Here is an 18,059-nt window from a genome sequence, read left to right as displayed (position 1 = left end):
GAGTGGACCAAAATACTCCTGCACAAAACAGCCAGTGGTCTAGGGGAGCAATAATTATTGTGTAAATTACGAACAATCAATTGTTGTGAATTTAAACAAATCGCAGCTCATTTTCCTTTCAGATAAAGGGCCTACACTTGGTGAAAAATAACTTCATTTAAAAGCAGTCACGTCTATGGAGTTCTGCTGTTCCCAGCAGGCCTCCATCCCCATGAGTGCCCATAGTTGCTAAGGTGGTGCAAGTTGGAACCCACATCATTGATGTTCATGAGGTGGGATTTAGGGACCCCATAGTGACTCGCAGACGGTGTCAGAGACACCGTTCAGCTTTGCAATTTGCTAGTTGATTTCCCATCAATTCCTACATCTGGCCCATAGTGTCGACATATGATTCATGGCCAGGGGTTCAATCTTAGCACACAACTCTTTCGAAATGCCATTGAGTGAGGAGTGTGATTCTTATCACATAGAATGACATATGTAGTGAAGTCAGTATGCGGACGAGCTGGCGCCATAATGTATAATGGCTTAGGTATGAATTGTAGGAGTAGTTTAGGGTGATGTCATCCATCATGTAGAGACATGGATATGCTATATGTGATATGCCCTTCAGTATGCATGATTCACATGTACTTCCTCTGAGCCTTCCCGTGAACTATGTTGTAACAATTGCTGCAACCAATACCTTGCTAGTAATGGACAAATTACCCATTGTGGTATTCAACCCACTGTAAATTCTATGCTCAATATTTCCCTTTTCCCTTCACAGCTGCAAACCTGAGTGCCGCAGCTCGCAACCAGTTTGAGCGCCGGGCAATGAGGTACAGATACATCCTGCAGGTGCAGTGTGGGTATCGGAGGATGGCCCGCAGGTACAATTCGGAACGAGCCTCCGGGGCGTGGTATGCCACACCACAGGCTCCCCCAACGGTGCCCCCAACAACCCCCGCCACTACATCCACCAGGTCTGGCCAAGTGGACCCAGCAACGGACCAGGCATCCTCATCCAGACCTGGACCCAGCCGTGTGGTGGGAGCAGGGCAGTCCCGTGCCCACACCACTCCACCAACACAATCCACCTCCACCGGCACCCAGACCTGCACTGACCCGCCGATCAACCCAGCGGACTTCCACGCATTGTCCAGTAAATTGGACAGGTTGATAGCAAAAGTTGACACCCTGACGGAGGACATGGCTGAGGTGAAAAAGAAGGTGCGCTCCATCCGGCGAACAGTACGGAGGCAAAATCCGTAGACATTTTGCCCTCCAGAACTTTTACCCCTCCCCTCTCACCTCTTTCCTATTTCATACTGTTAGTTGGGTTTGGGGGGTTAGTTATAGGATAAGTGTAGGTAATTAGCTTAGTTAGTGTTAGGTAAGAGGGTGGGGGGTCCTTCTTCTTTATATCTTATCTTTTTGTGTGGGTGGGTGGGTGGGGGGCAATGTTGGGATTCCTGTTTAAAAAAAAAAAAAAAAAAAAAAGTATAAAAACTAAAAAAATACAAAAAAATATATGTTTGTTTAGGATAGTGTAGTATGTGTGTAGGTTAGTAAGTGTTGTCCTGCATGTGTCTTGTCTCATAATGGTGGGTGGGGGGTTGATGTTTAGATCGTTTCGTTACATGTGTAGAGTAAGTTTAGCTTAGGTTAGTTAGGGACAGTTGTGGGTTAGTAGTAGTCAGGTTAGATTAGTGTAGGTTTATCTTTCCCTTAGTTGCCTCTTTTCTTACTTATTGTAAATAAAAATGTTGTTAACCCTTTACCTGATGCGTTAGGTGCTACCTTTTCATGGCCTTGACATCAGTGTAGCAGAAAGTTTTAGTATGACATTTGTGTCCTATGCTCGCTATCCCCAGGCTATTGAGGTTTAACATGCCAGCTACCCGTGTGCTAACTTGGTAAGTATCCACCGTGTGGGAGAGCCACCATTGGTAGTGTGCATAGATCATCAAGATTTGGGGTTGGTATGTATCCTACTTCACAAAGAGTGCTTCCAGAGTTGATTTTGTAGGTAAATAGATAGGTCGGACAGCATTGTGAAGTTCAGGGAGAGCTTTGTAGATGAGTATTTGTTCACACTCTTGTCTTGTTGCTGTCATTGCTGACCTACATCATGTGTGTACTGCTTGAGCATGACTTTCCTTCATGGTAGTATACGCTGTAAGGGTGATTGATGCAGTGTAATTTGGTTATCATTCCTTTCATTTTACAGCATAATGTATTGTTTTAGTATCGCAAGGTGCCTACATTTCTCATCCACCATTAGTTGTCTCGAATGGCTATGGATGGGGCCTCATTCTGTCCAACACAGCATGATTGTGTGTGCTTAGTCCCTACATCAGTTATTTTCCTCAGTCTAGTAAAGCTATGATGCAATCCTGGCCACTGCACAGATGTTTCAGTATACATGAAATCAGGACAGTAGTATAGAGAATCAACATGGTTGCCACACAGCCACTTTGGAGTTATGTACTGCACAGTTGAAGTGTGAAATGACACAGAGACACAATAGGTGTGCAAGTGATATTTATTTTTAGGTGGAGTAGTGCAAAAAGTCCATTGACAATGTTAGGTGAGTCCGTTCTGGTGCATTCTTAAATGGTGATCCTATTTACAGGGTGTGGATGATGCTCCTGACATGCTGGGGTGATGTCACAGACGGTGCAGAGGAACAGGAATTGCCAAATGGTAGGAGAGAAACATTTACAGCCAATGTGGACAAGTTAAACAGTAGATTGCCGAACAGTCATTGAGGGTAGTTGGAGTGAGGCTGGCATGTGTCAAAACGTAGGACCTTGGTCAGAGTGGGGCATGGTGCAGGGACTAGGGCTTCCGGGTACTCTTGCGAGTGAATGTTATATGTTCCATGTCTTCTTCTTCTGATGTGTGTGTTGCCTGGTGTGTCCTTGTTGTTGTTGGTTTTGAAGGGGCAACACACACCTCAGTGTCAGAAGACATGGAGGCAGACATCCCGGGGGCTGATCCCTGTCCAGTTATGAAGGGCAGTACTGCAGCAAGGAGAGCGTGCTGGTTTTTCAGAATGGCAGCCACATCCCGATGGTAGGCAGCCAGGTCTGCCCTGAGGGGTTCGATGTTGCATTCGTGCACACGCTGACTGGCTTGCTGTTGGAGTTGTTTGGTCAACTGGATGACAGCTGTGCAGATTGCCTTCTGTGTTACTAAAAGTTCCTCCAACAGCGATGTTCTGGCTTGCATTGCAGCTGCCTGATCAGCAGTTGACAGCATGCACGAACGCACCCCCTCAAGGCTGGCTGCCATAGTTTGCATCCCCACCCGCACCTCCTTGGCCAGCTCCCGCTGGACCCCAACGACTGTTCTTTCGAAGCTGGTGCCAGTGTCGTCAGAGTCCTCAGCTGTGTTGGAGCTGGCAGGTCTTACAATTGGGGTGGCGGGTGGTTCTACTGTGGTGGCTGCTTCTTCTTGGCTCCTCCTTGTTACTGAAGGGGGGGTTTGGAGGCTTTCGAGGACCATGTCAATGGTCTCTTGTGTGAGGTTGATGTTCTCGTCATCCATGTCATCAGGGAACTCATGGACAGGCATATCGGCAGGAGATACGTGTTCCTCTGCAAAGAAACAGGGTACAATTAGTGTGTCTGTGTTGAGATCATTTAGCACTAAGATACAAGCCTTTGGATGCCTTAACTTTGTACTCTGATTTTGTCTTGGTATCTGCTGTCTGTCATAGGGCATTGTTGTAGGCCTATGGCCCACCTGTGTGTCACATAAATGATATGGAGCTATCAGACATGCCTGCCAGGTCATCTCTAGGTGTTGATTTGTAATTATTTCGGAATATGCATTTTTTTGCCCTACTCCTCCCTCGGTGTTTCACTATTGTTAGGGAGGGACATTTGTTTGGGTGGGCTCTCATTATCCTACATGTGATTCTTGGCTTTCTAGGCAGCAGGATAGCTAATGGTGTGGGGGACTAAGTTTGACCCACTTGTAAATAACTCGGTCACCCAGATATTCTATTTAGCTCAGACAGACTAGCAGTGCCTCTGGTCTCCCACAACAGAGGAATGTTTAGAAGTCCAAGCCCATGACATATTTGGAACTTCTCAGGGAAGTGGTGGTCACTCAGGTCCTACACATTTCTATCTTTTCCGGTATGTTCCCATACACAAATGACACAGACAGTATTTGTTTGATATGAGGTTTCATTGTACAACTGACTTGTAGGAATTTAGGTGTGAGCCCCAATAACCAAAACAATACACACAGTTAGAACTGAAATAGTCCGCAGGAGAGTAATACATTGGTACACAGCTATCATGGTGCCTAACAGTTTCTACTCTCCCTCTGCTTGTTCTATATATAGCACAGCATGTTAAGTTTGGAGCTTGGCTGTCTGAATCACAGGGGAGACATCATCCCTCATATCAGAGGAATGGGCTGGGATCTGGTTGTGCATCAGCAGCAAGGCAGGCAGCATCTAGATGTGATTTTCTGTTTGTAAACTCCCCCATGCGTGTCTTGGGACGAGGAAGTGAATTTCAAAGACATATGTCATTGTGATGACAAAGTTTCCCTACGCAGGAATGGCAAACCTTAACCCCTACCACATCTATCATCAACGAACCAGACGGTATCCTTGACTGGGGCACAGAGTGAATATGTTCTGGCAAACTCCAGTGCAGAAGTAGGCAAAACAGGGTGATTTGACTAATTGCCAACACCTTAGGACTGACTATTTGCTACATTAACTGATAGGAAGGGCAATGAGATTCATTTAGTGCAAAGTGCTCTGAGGCACTTAGATGTGAGCAAATGAGTATAAGTACATTCAGGGTAAGATGCACAAAGGCCTCCAGCCTGAGGCTATTGCGCAAAGTATACGTTTCACTTGCCACGCTACACTTTGACTGACTGTGGGTGTTGTGACTGCCCTGCCAGCACACTTGCCTCACAGGCCCTGCACCATACACTTTTTAGTCACATTGCATGATCTGTACATGTTAGGGGGCATGACCTATGTATGTCAATGTTAGGATGTGGTATGGATGTAAACATTGTTGATGTTTGTATCTGATGGGGTCTCATGTGTGTCTTACTGGATTGGCCTGTTTATCGTATGAATGTCCTATTTTTTGGTTAGACTGTGCAGATGTGTTTCATTGACCAGTTGCCTGTGTCCCCTCGTCAATGTTGTTGTCTGAGCAGTATGACATTTGTGATGTAGCATTTTTAGGCAGGCACGTGAGGGACCCTGACGTATGCAGCATGTGTGTGTCGTTAGTGCTGTGTGGCTCCTATTGCTGTTTACTTAGGCTTATGTATGTGTCAGTTATGGACATTCGGCATTTAAGTGTACTGGTACCTTTGTCTTATTTCTAGGAGTAGTTGCAGATGTCATCCTCACCCCCTAATTTAGGAATGTATGTTCCAGGGTGGGGTTCCTGCCATTTGGTACTATAGCTGCCCAGAGATGAGAGGTGTTATTGTCAACTGTGGTGGCAGTTAAGTTGCAGTTGTTGTATTTGCTACTGCATTACAGGTAGGGACCTAGTTGATGGGGAATAGTTTGTGCAAGACAAGTGCCTGGATGTGGATTCAGGGTAGTGTCCTTCCCACCTGTCACTGGTTTCCCTTGGCTCTCTTGTTGTAATTACAAGATGTCCCCATGGGACTGTAGTGGTGGCAGTATTTTGTCGTGCCCCGGCTATGGTCAGTACTGGGCATTCCCCCCTGCCGTGCCCCTTTCCCCATGCTTTCATATATGTGCTAAGTTACATGCATTGTGTAGTAGGTATCCCCCCCCTGCTTACAGTCCCCATTATTGCATTGTAATTCCCCATGCGACTTACCCTGCATGTGCGTTGTGTCGTGGTAGTCTGCGCTGTCCAGTCCTTGTATCCCTGTGACGATCTCCTCCGGGATGACGGCTGCGACCATCTCCTCCATGTGGTCCAGAGCCTCCTGTTGTGCTGGACTCCCCCCTCCAGTCTGCATTGCTGCCTTCCTGTTCCTGGCCATTTTCTCTTTGGTCCTACGTTTACAGTCATGCCAGCGTTTCTTACACTCGGTGACTGTCCGGCGTTCTTCAGCCACACTGTTTATCTTGTCCACAATTTCTTTCCAGATGGCCTCTCTCCTACTGAGTGGCAATTTTGAGGATATGAAAAGTTGGTGCTGGTGTTCCGTCACCTCTTTCACCAGGATTTCCTGCTCCTCTGCACTGAAGCGACACTTTCTTTTTTTCTTTAACATGTCCTGGTTCCTGTATGCTTCCTCCTGGCTGGGTCCTGGTCTGCTCTCATCCTCCTGGGGTCTGTTGGGGCATCTGGGATCCATTTTGGGTCTCCTCTCCTGCAAGTGCAGTTTTCGCGCTAAAATGTCACGCAATAGCGTGAAAAAAAACGGCGTTTTCACGATTGCGCTGTCGTAAATCGACCCACAGTGATTTGCGTCCCTTTTACGTGGGTTTCCCTTACGACAGACTGACGCTGTTTGCGTCACGAAATAATGACTCCCACCTGTTGGTTGCGCCGCCGTACGTCAAAGTATAAATTTGACGCCCGAATGGCGCATCCAAATGGCGTTAGACGCCGCAAATTTTTTTGACGCAAAACTGCGATAGCGCAGTTTTGCGTCAAAAAGTATAAATATGGGCCTATGCCTTTGTCAGGCATAATGTATACAAGGGGGGTGTTCCAGCATTAGGGGGAATGCAAAAATGGTGCAGTGAAATCTACAAGATTTCACTGCGCCACTTTTTGCATAACTTTTATGCCTGCTCAATGCAGGCGTTAAAGTGACGCATCCATTGTAATCAATGGGCCTCCTTGCAATTTACTGCACTAGCGTCAACATTTTTGATGCTAGTGCAGCAAAGCGCCACATTGCATAAAAACGTTTGATACTATTGTCCTAACATGCGCCATGGTGCTTCGTATTATAAATACAGTGCAACCATGGTGTCATTAGGTGATGGTAGGGGCACGCAAGAAAAGTGGCACATCTGGACCGATGCATGACTTTCTTGTAAATCTGGCCCATAGTCATTTGTCTCGCTTGTTTCTTCTCATGGCCAGGAGTGCTGTTGTCTCTGGCTCATTTCCTCCTTGAACGTGCTGTGGGAACTATCCCCCTAACTTTCCCCACCCTCATGGTGGTTGTCCAATGTATATTCGATGAAGGCGCTGCCTCACCCCAGTCTGTCTGGTTGCCCTGCTTTAATGCAGAGGGGACATGAGCTTGCCTGAATTTGCCAAAAACTGAGGGGTGTCTGCGCCTCTGGCCTTCCAGGATGCTGAGTGGTGCGTAAAGCTTGCAGCTGCGGTGCCTCACCAAGTTCCTGAATTAGAGTTGGTTGCTGTAGCCCAGTTTAGAGGTAGGTGCAGATAGGGCTATATGATAGGCAGGTCCCCTCATAGAAGAATAGATGGCCAAGTGCTGCGATCTGTCTTCACCGCACTGCCTCACTCCTTCTGCTAATCTCCTTATTGCTTATGGCAATAGCAGAAGATTGTACAAGCACACTGCTGTGTTTGGTGTTGGCTTACTCGCAAGCAGCGTCTGCGATACAACACCCAGTTTTACACCAGCTTTACTCTATTCTCTGCCCCTGGAACTTAGAGGCTGAGAGGGGGTTAGAAGGGGCGGGAACACACCCAGACACAAGCCGCACCTGGACCTGGCCAGGCCACTACCGCGACTCTGGGCTTGACCTGCCAACCTGCAATGGGAGCTGACCTCACTACACTCTCTCCTCCCTTTAGTCTTTTTGCTGAGACTTAGGTGAGGCAACTTTGAAAATTTGGCCATCAAAGACAGATGCAGAGAAGATATTAAGGCAGTGGGGGAGCTTTAGATGCAGAGCTTAAGTTTAGTGTAGATGCAGATGGGAGCGAAGAGCCCAATAGAGACCCCGGTGAGGTGCCAGGCACTAGAAGGCCACCTCTGCAGGCAGCTCTAGGTGGACAAACGCAGACACAGCAGGCAGTAACAAGGCAGAGAGGGAGTCATAGGTGAGAGTGATCAGGGCAGATCTACCTGTTGCAGCCTCATTCTCAAAGATCCAGGTCTAACTCGGCTCACCCACCCCCACAGCCGCAACTCTCTCCTGCACTTGCTCCCACTTCACCAATGCCTCCAGTCCCCAATGTTCTTCCCCCTGTCTCACCACATAGGCCGCCTCATTGCCTCAGGGATTCAAGCTTTCCTTGGCTTCAGTAGCCACAGCTCCTGTGCTGCTTTCTTGTCCGGCTTCCTCGTCCTCGCTCACAAGCCCTACCTATTTGTTGTATGGGACCATAAATATTAAAAACTGTTAAAAGGAATTTTGTTAATTAGAAATTTGACAATAAGCCATCTGCTTTCATCATCCGTTGATTGGAAAACTACATAAAATTATAACACTATTTTTTTATTAGAATTGGGTGGTTCCAGTGTTAGTGTCTCCAATCATTTACAAGTTTTAATGCTTCAGACTCACTTAGGTGAGCTTCCTGTAATAAAACTAGAGGCGTATTTATACTTTTTGATGCAAAACTGCACTAACGCAGTTTTGCATCAAAAAGTTTAGCACCAGCTTGCACCATTCTCGAGTGCCAGCCGGGCACCATATTTATGGAATGGTGCAAGCCGGTGCAAAGGGTGGGCTAGCGTAAAAAAAATGTTTTTAACCGGGTGGGGGTGGCACTATGGAAGAAGGGGGTTTTGCACCAAAAAATGACGTTAGGCTGATTAGAGGCCAAAAAAGTGCCTCTAACCAGCCTAGCATAATTTTCTGATGCAAAACAATCCATACCACATGACTCCTGTTTTAGAAAAGACAGGAGTCATGCCCACCACCCCAATGGCCAGCATAGGAAACCAGTGTCCCCTGGGCATGGCCATTGCACCCTGTGCCATGCAGGGGGCCCCAAGTTGGGCCCCCAATGGCACTTTAAATTAAAAAAATACTTACCTATACTTACCATACTTACCTGTGATGGGGTCCCCCATCCTCTGGTGTCCCTCTGGTGTGGGTGTTCCTGGGGCTTGAGGAGGGCATCTGTGGACCCATTCCATGGTGTTTAACCATCTAAATAGGTACACAGGTCACCTAATGCCTGGTCTGACCCACGCGTCAATTAATGGCGCAAAGCAAGCTTTGCACCATTATTTAACCCCTCCTCCCACCCGTGCGTCATTTTAGCACAGGAAGATAAATATGGAGCTATTGGGTTAGCACCATTTTTTAGATGGGAACGCCTACCTTGCATCTCATTGACGTAAGATAGGTCCTAAAAAATGGTGCAAACTCCAATATTTTGACGTTTGACATGTCTAACGGCAAAATATAAATATGGAGTTCGTTTGTGCCGAATTTGATTTTAAAAAAATGACACAAATTCGGCACAAATGGAGTTCAAATATGCCCCTAGGGGCCTTATTATGAGTGTGGCAGTCCAAGGACCTCCACACTCACAGTGACAGTCAGACCGCTGCAAATTTCATGGTCTGAGTTGTATTCAGCCAGGGCGGGGCTGAACTCAGCACCGCCTGGCAATTTACAACTCCCATTACCACCAGCCTTTCCAATGTGCTCTGATCCCCATGAAAAGGCTGGCAAGCAAGGATGTCCTGGGGGTCACGGGGGCCCCTGCACTGCCCATTTTTATGGCATGTGCATTACAAGGCCCCCCTCACCAGCCGCAATCCAGTGACAGGCACCGTAAAAACAACACAATGCCTTCAGACTCAAATTCCAAAGCTCTTAATCATGGCTCATTATCATAACAGGATGTGACTGAGAGCTCTGTAATTAAAGCTGAAGGCAATGTAAGTTTCTCATAGTGCCTGTCAGGGGGCCAAAAAAAGAAAAACGTACTTAGGAACTCTTCTGCTCCTCGTCTTCATCTGGCACTTCCTGGAGCCTCAGGCAGTTCCTCTCTCCAAATCGTGACGTTGCTTTCATGCTGCAGATGAGCAGCATGAGATCAACACCAGGATTGGCTGGAGAAGGCTCCGTCGATGTTCCAGCAGGCACAGGGGGCCTGTGCCTGCTCTCCACCCAGCTGTCTCAGACAGCTGAGTAGAGAGGTTTACACTGCGCATGCGAGGCTGGCCTGCTTGAGCCCGCCAAACTGCCTGGCGCAGTGTAATCTGGGGGAATGAGTGCCGGTCCTCTGCTGCCAGTCACCAGCAATGCCCCACTCCAAAACACTTCTTGGGCTGGGAGCAGTGAAAAATAAAATGGTACTTCACTTTACTGCCATTGTATTGCTCACATTTACTGCACTGGCAGCAGGGGGCGACACTCATCTGCACCAATGGGGGGTCGCCTCTGAACCTACCTCCATTAGGAGGAGCTGCCCCTGTGTTCCAGGCAAATAATTTGTCACCTATGAGGCCAGGGCAAGTCAGTGCCAGGGATCACAAAGGGCAAGCTAGGGATCATACCTGCGACCCCTGGCAACCCCTAAATGACATCCATGCAAATAGGTAGTTGTTTGGCAGGATGAGCATGTTGATACAGTCTCATTGCTATGCCACTTGCAGGGGCTAAAGTGTCAATGCTCACAACTTGCAGGGCTAACGTGACAATGCTTATTTGTATTACATCACTACCAGTTGGCAACTGATTGTGTATTTTTCCTAATAGTTTTCACCTTCAACTGAATCTTGTCCTGAATTGGACAAATCACACTTTTAGTTCCGTGTGCTTGAGATAAAGTGCTGCAATGAGGGCATGTCTGCATGTTCTTACCCCTTTTTTATTTAAAACTCCACTTTACAGCTCTCAATGTTCAGGCATCAGAGTGGGACAGATGCATAGGATGTGAATTGTGACTCATAGGGCCCTATTTATACGGCCCTAGCACCACAGGAGCGTCACTTTTGATGCTCCTGTGGCACTAAGCACAGTGCCGTATTTACAAGGTGGCGTTAAGCCACTTTTTGTGGCTTAACGCCACCCTGTAAATACGGCCCCTTCCCAAGCAGCACTGTGCGTGGAAGGGGCATGCAATGGGTGTTGCTGTGGGCACACTACAGCAACACCCATAGCATTTTGACGCTGCCTCAGATTTATGAAATCATATAAACCTGAGGCAGCGCCAAAATCAGTGGCGTTAGTAGGGCGCAACGAGGAGGAATACTTTTCTTCCTCCTTGTTTTTTGCTTTTTCTATGCGGGCTGCATTCTGCCATACGCATAGAAAAGCAAAATGCCAGAAATTATTCTTTATGTGCGGGAAGGTGTCCCTTCCTGCACATAAATAATCATTTGAAAATGACACTTTGGCACTTCTGTGTGTGCTGCATTGTGCAGCAAACACAGAAGTGCTAAAGCGCCATTGGTGATTGTTTATGTGCAGGAAGGGACACCTTCCTGCACATAACAAATCACACCCCTCAACACAGACATCCTTGCACAATGGTGCAAGGATGCCTGCGTTGGCAGCTAAATTTAGCGCCTTCCCAGGGGGAAACACAGGGGTGCACCATATTCCCTTAAATACTGCGCATCCATGCATTTCTAAAGTGACGCAGCACAGCGCTGCCAATGTTGGCACATAGTTTCCCAGGAGTCACACAATCTGTAGGAGTCACTGGCAACAGTTTATGTCAGAGTGGGTTTGACATCCAGAGTTGTGTGGGTGCCTAACTTAAGTCGCATGAACTTGAGCTTTATGTGAAACGAATACCCTTGATCGACAATGTATAGGTATTAGTACATGTCAAATAAATGACGAATGATGGAGCGTACCTTAAAAACTACAAAGAAGAGGTGCCAGGATGGTGACATCACAGGTGCAGATGACACATTCAATGAGGACAATGCAGCAACAATGGAACAAAAAACAATAAACAATAGGAAGAGAATGGAGCTGCTAAAATTTAAGTTGCTGGTTGATATAGATATGCACCCTGTCCAAGCTGGAACCACAGTCCTAGTCAGGGTAGGTCAAATACACACCATAAATTAACCTGCACTCACCATCTGGTAGCTTTGCACAGAGCAGTCAGGCATAACTTAGGAGGCAATGTGCAAAGAATTTGTGCAACACTTCAAACAGTAAAACAGTGAAAACACCACACAAAAACATACCACACCTGGACAGAAAATAGAACGTAATCTATTGAGCAAACAAGACCACAACAACCAAAAAATCCAATATGTAGAAGTTGACATATGCATTTTTAAAGAATAAACTCAAATGTAGCGCTTAAAAACTTAAAGCGTCAACTGAGGTTATCTGCTCACGCTTGACCGAGTTAAATATTAAAGTTCAGGATGACAGCCATGGAGCGTAGGTCTGATACAGTCCCAGACAAGTCCTGCTGATGTTTTACCTTCTCATGAATTGAGCTAAGAGTCGCAATCACTGGGAAGAAGTTCACCGGAAGCAAGGAGAGCATCGCTGGCCTGCGGAAACAAAGAGTTGGTCTGCAGTTGCGGCCGGCCGGACTGGAGCCTTGTGGTCACTAATGGCAAAACTTGCTGTGTGACGAGATTAGCTTTTGGCAGCTTGTGTGGATACATCGTGCAAGAGGTAAGGTTCAGGTGTGTGCCGGTCCGTTTGTGGTCACGAGGAGCCCAAAGCTTGATTTCAGGAGCCAATAACCACTTCCAAGGACCCAGAATTGAAGGGATGCCTTTTGGAGGTCAGGAGATGTGTAAAGACGGATCCAGGAGCTAGAGGAGGTGAGTTGAAAATGTTTTGTGCCCCTGAGACTTCAGAAGAAGAGGAGGCAAGCCAACAAGCCCTTGGAGTCACTTTGATTTTGGGAAGTAGAGATGCCGGTTCAGTCCTACTCACTCCCAGCCATGAGGGCAGCAGACAACAGGTCAGCTCCGAAAAGCAGGAGTCCAGCAGGGTCCAGCAGAGTGACAGTTCTTTTGGCAGCACAGCAGTCCTTCTCCCTGGCAGAGTATCCACAGCTCCAGAAGTGCACTGAGTTGATGGTTTCTGAGGTCCAGGTCTTATACCCAGTTGTACCTTTGAAGTGGGGGAGTCTTCAAAGAGAGGCCTTTAACATGCACAGAGTCCCTGCCCTTCAACTTTAAAGCTAGAGACGCAGTGCTACTGGAGGCACGCGCCAAAGGCGATCTGTGCTGCAACGGAGCAAAGGTCCTTGTGTTCCTGGATTACACGAGAGATGTTTAATTGCAACGCCGATCCTACACAGAAGTCAAGAAAAAACTGAGAGCGATTGAAATACCCTACCGTCTTCTTTTCCCTGCAAAGCTCAGAGAGGTGCATAACAATAAAACGTATTTTTCGAGAACCCTACGGCAGCATGGACATGGATAATAGAGGATGTCCCTCTGAGTCTTCCTGGTGGTGACCCACGACAGACTCAGGACAGAGTACCAACGGACAGTCAGCGGAGATGGCCTCGAGACGGACAATGCACGCGCTCCAGGAGGCACAGGGCACGGCGGGGCTCATGCTCTGGCTCCCCATGGGGCCCTCATCTGGGGGTACCACGTCAGAGACCCTACCAGAGCAATCGGCTAGCAAAGGCCTGGAAGGAGCGGAGGAGGGGCCGTGGGCAAAGGGGCCAACGCCTGAGCGCTTGGAGATGACTAGTGACTCTGATCTGTCCTGAAGTCCGGTGCTGTAAATTCAATTGGGAGGGAAGGGAGGGAAGGGCGAGTAAAGCTCACACTAAACATACGCTATATTATAACTGCCTAGTATCCAATGCTCTTCAATCCGACGCTATGGAAGGGTCCGCCACTGCCCAATTGATTGGGGTTTAGAACTTACTGTGTTAGTGAGTGAGAATTTTTATAAGGGCAACAGATGTTTCTTGGGGGATGTATGGGGTGGGGTGGGATCTGGGAGGTGTGGGAGTTCAGGCAATGTAAAGAGGAGCTTGTTATTGTTATCTGGGTTCATTGTTTGTTCACTGTTACCCACAAATGCACAGGGAGGTTGGTTAATGCTGCCGTACAGTGGAGATTACACCACACACCGAGACACTACTTACAAAATTGGGGAGGACCCAAAGGATACCCGGGAGGACTTAGGGGTAGAACTTTGATGGACATACACCTGCAGACAAAATGGGACCGGTACATATTATCTCATGGAAAGTTAATGGTCTTCTAGATAAGATCAAATGCATTACCGTACTTGCATATGGCCACTGTCACCGGCCTGATATGCTGATGCTGCAAGAGACTCATCTCCTAGGGGACTGCTGTCCATTTTTGGCCCGTAAGGGCTTTGACAGTGTATACCATGCCAGGTTTGTGCGGAGCTCAAGGGGTGTAGCACTCCTTTCCTATGTCGGTTACCCAAGTGTGGAAGGATCCACAGGGGCGTTATGTGGCACTGACCGGGAAAGTTGAGGGCCTTACGATCAATGCCATTAGTGTATACGCCCGCCGGCGGCAGTACGTGGAACTCTAAATGATCTTACCAACTTGCTTCTGGATCTACCCCGGGGAGCCACCATGATAAGGGGAGACTTCAATGCAGTTCTCGACCTCAGGCTTAACGTGACTGGGAAACCATTGGCCCACAGGCAGGCCACGGCCGCCGGATTGTCAGGGTGGCTGGCGTCCATAGGGCTATGTGATGCATAGAGAGTGTGGCTCCCACAGCACTGACACTTTACGCACTCTTTGGCAGCCCATCAGACGCAGTCTAGAATTGAACGAACTTGTGTTATTACCGACCACAAATTACCGCCACATCATGCACATTGAAATTCTATTGTGTGGGATATCTGATCCAGATTGTTATGGGGCTGTTCAGACGTTGGTCCGCCCTATGTGGCAAATGAATGCGTGATACCTGCAGCCCAAACCTTATGTCCAACAGTTGAATAAGGCACTTCAGGAATATTTCGCCCTCAAAGGGGATTTGGTTACGTCACCGGGAGTCCTCTGGGCCACAGGTAAGGCAGTGATGCGGGGGATGGCCAGGAGCCTTATCTGCTCCCGGGATCGTTCCCAGACCTTTCACATTACTCAGCTGGAGGCCTGGGCCATCCAGCTGGAGGCGGAACAGAGTACGTAGCCAAGCAAAGTGGTGGCCAGACAGGTCCTACTGATCCAAGAGGAGATCCATGACTACTCTCTGGAGGCGGCTAAACACCTTTGGTGAGGGGCCAATGCCAGGATGTATGGACAAGGGACAAAAATGGGAAGCTGCTGTACTGGTTGGCTTCCCATCATCAATCCTCTAGAATTATCCCCAAAATCTTTAAAGTGCATGGAGAACCTGTCTCCAAGCTCCAAGAAGTGGCAGACGTGTTTGCGTCATATTACAAGATACTACATCAGGCCTCGGCGGTGACTGACTCAGATCATGCCCGCCAATTTTTAACAGACATTCCCCTCACCCAAATGCCCACTGCAGAGGCAAAAATACTTGACAAACCTTTAACAGTTGAAGAAATCTGAGAAGCCATCTCCGCGCTGGGAGCGGGTAGGACTCCTGGGCCCGACGGGTTTATGTCAGAGTATTACAAAGTGTTCTGGGACGACCTGGTGCCGTACCTCGTAGCTTTATATGAGGAAGTGGACCAAAGGGTCTCCTTCCCGGAGGGGTTAGATATCGCCACTATTGTGGTGCTTCACAAAACTCAACCACCGCCATGGCAGTGTGCTGATTATAAACCAATGTCTCTTATTAATAGCGAAATGAAAATTTGTGCCACAATTCTCGCCTCCTGTCTTAAAAGGGTGCTGCCACTGCTGATTCACCTGGATCAGTATGGATTCATGGCTAACCGCAGTATGTGGCACTGTAAATGTCGTTTACATATGGCCCTAGCTCGGCGTCACCAGTTGCCAAAGAACCTAGACCTTCTATTTATTGATTTTGAAAAGGCCTTCAACACTGTTGACTGGGGGTTTCTCTTCCTAGTGCTACAGGTTGCAGGTCTGGGGCCGAGATTCCGTCGACTAGCCCAGGCCTTATATGCCAACCCCACGGCCCGAGTGAAGGTCAACGGTACCTTATCCTCTATCTTTCCTAACCACCGTGGAACACGTCAAGGCTGCCCCCTGTCCCCTCTTCTTTTTGCCATGGCCATTGAACTTTTGGTGCAGCTGATTAGAATAGACCCACTATATCACAATTGGAACTAGGGAGCATCCTCTAAAGATCGAGTGGCCCTGTATGCAGACGATGTCCTGCTTCATATGAGGGATTCCAGTGAAAATGGTCCAAGGGGCTTCCACCTTCTGCGCTGTTATGAAGGGGCATCGGGCTCAAAATGAACCCCGCCAAGTCGGTGTTGGGGCCCCTAATGTTGTTGCAAGATTGCTTTGATTGGCAGGGAGTGGTGCCCATACGCTGGCTGAGCTTTAAATACCTTGGTATATGGGTGGCCCTCCTTCTGGAACTCACATGGACCCTAGGTTTGAAGACATTATTATCCCGAACCAAGGCAGATCTACAAAGATGGCAAGCATTACAGTTAAACGTCTTGGGCCATGTGACCTTATATAAAATGATGGTTCTACCACGCCTTTTGTACTGTATGTGCTCCAAATTTTCAATTTTTGATCCTACGTCCCTGGTTCCAGGCACTGGAGAGAGCCACCACCTTGTTCCTCTGATATGGCGCGAGGCACCGGATAGCACTACAACACTGCTAGAGGTGGGTTTATGATGGGGGGGATGGGTATGGCTAACCCATACCTGTACCACTTGGCGACGCAACTCCTGGTGGTACATAACTGGTTTAATGGGGGGTGGGCTGACCCGGCCTATCAGTTGGAGTTAAGCTCGCTGGGATTTCCACGTATTCTAGATCTTCTTTATGGCTCACTGCTTCCCCGAGACATGGATCCAGTGACCAAAATGGTCTTCCTCACTTGGTGAGTGGCACTGCGACATACTCGATGGAACAATGTCACCACCCAACAGAGTCCACTGTGGCACTGCAGGTGGCTGAGCGAGTCGGTTGTGCTGGGATGGTTTGTGAAATGGGACCTCGTGGGCATTTTGCACAAAGGGGATGTATGGAGGGGGGACTTTCAGCTATCCTGCATGCAGTTCTTCAAATATCTCCAACTCTGGCATGCCCTGGACAAGCGCTTGTCCCGCACAGACTTGGTGCCGGAATACGGTCCACTAGAGGCTAAGCTACTATTGTGTGACTTGGGGAAAAAGGAGTATCCCAAATCTACAAAATGTTAATTAACAATGCCCCAGGCAACCTAAACCAACTGACTTCTTTCATATGGTTTGGACATGTCTGCTAATACAGGTAAACTGGGGTAAGATAAATTGCGAATTGAATGTTGTGCTTGGGAAAGGAGCAACAGCTGTCCCAAAATTTGGATCTGCTGGGCACGATGGAGGAGTTGGAAGGCAAAAGAGCTGACCGCGCATTTGTTGGTACTTAAAGCGTCAACTGAGGTTATCTGCTCACACTTGACCGAGTTAAATATTAAAGTTCAGGCTGACAGCCATGGACCATAGGTCTGATACAGTCCCAGACAAGTCCTGCTGATGTTTTACCTTCTCATGAATTGAGCTAAGAGTCGCAATCACTGGGAAGAAGTTCACCAGAAGTAAGGAGAGCATCGCTGGCCTGCGGAAACAAAGAGTTGGTCTGCAGTTGCGGCCGGCCGGACTGGAGCCTTGTGGTCACTAATGGCGAAACTTGCTGTGTGACGAGATTAGCTTTTGGCGGCTTGTGTGGATACATCGTGCAAGAGGTGAGGTTTAGGTGTGTGCCTGTCCGTTTGTGGTCACGAGGAGCCCAAAGCTTGATTTCAGGAGCCAATAACCACTTCCAAGGACCCAGGACTGAAGGGGTGCCTTTTGGAGGTCAGGAGATGTGTAAAGACGGATCCAGGAGCTATAGGAGGTGAGTTGAAAATGTTTTGTGCCCCTGAGACTTCAGAAGGAGAGGAGGCAAGCCAACAAGCCCTTGGAGTCACTTTGATTTTGGGAAGTAGAGATGCCGGTCCAGTCCTACTAACTCCCAGCCATGAGGGCCGCAGACAACAGGTCAGCTCAGAAAAGCAGGAGTCCAGCAGGGTCCAGCAGAGTGACAGTTCTTTTGGCAGCACAGCAGTCCTTCTCCCTGGCAGAGTATCCACAGCTCCAGAAGTGCACTGAGTTGATGGTT

This window comes from Pleurodeles waltl, chromosome 12 (genome assembly GCF_031143425.1).
Source record: "Pleurodeles waltl isolate 20211129_DDA chromosome 12, aPleWal1.hap1.20221129, whole genome shotgun sequence".
In the NCBI taxonomy this organism is placed as follows: domain Eukaryota; kingdom Metazoa; phylum Chordata; class Amphibia; order Caudata; family Salamandridae; genus Pleurodeles; species Pleurodeles waltl.
The sequence above is the reverse complement of the archived record's forward strand: the minus strand, read 5'-3'. Positions refer to the sequence as shown.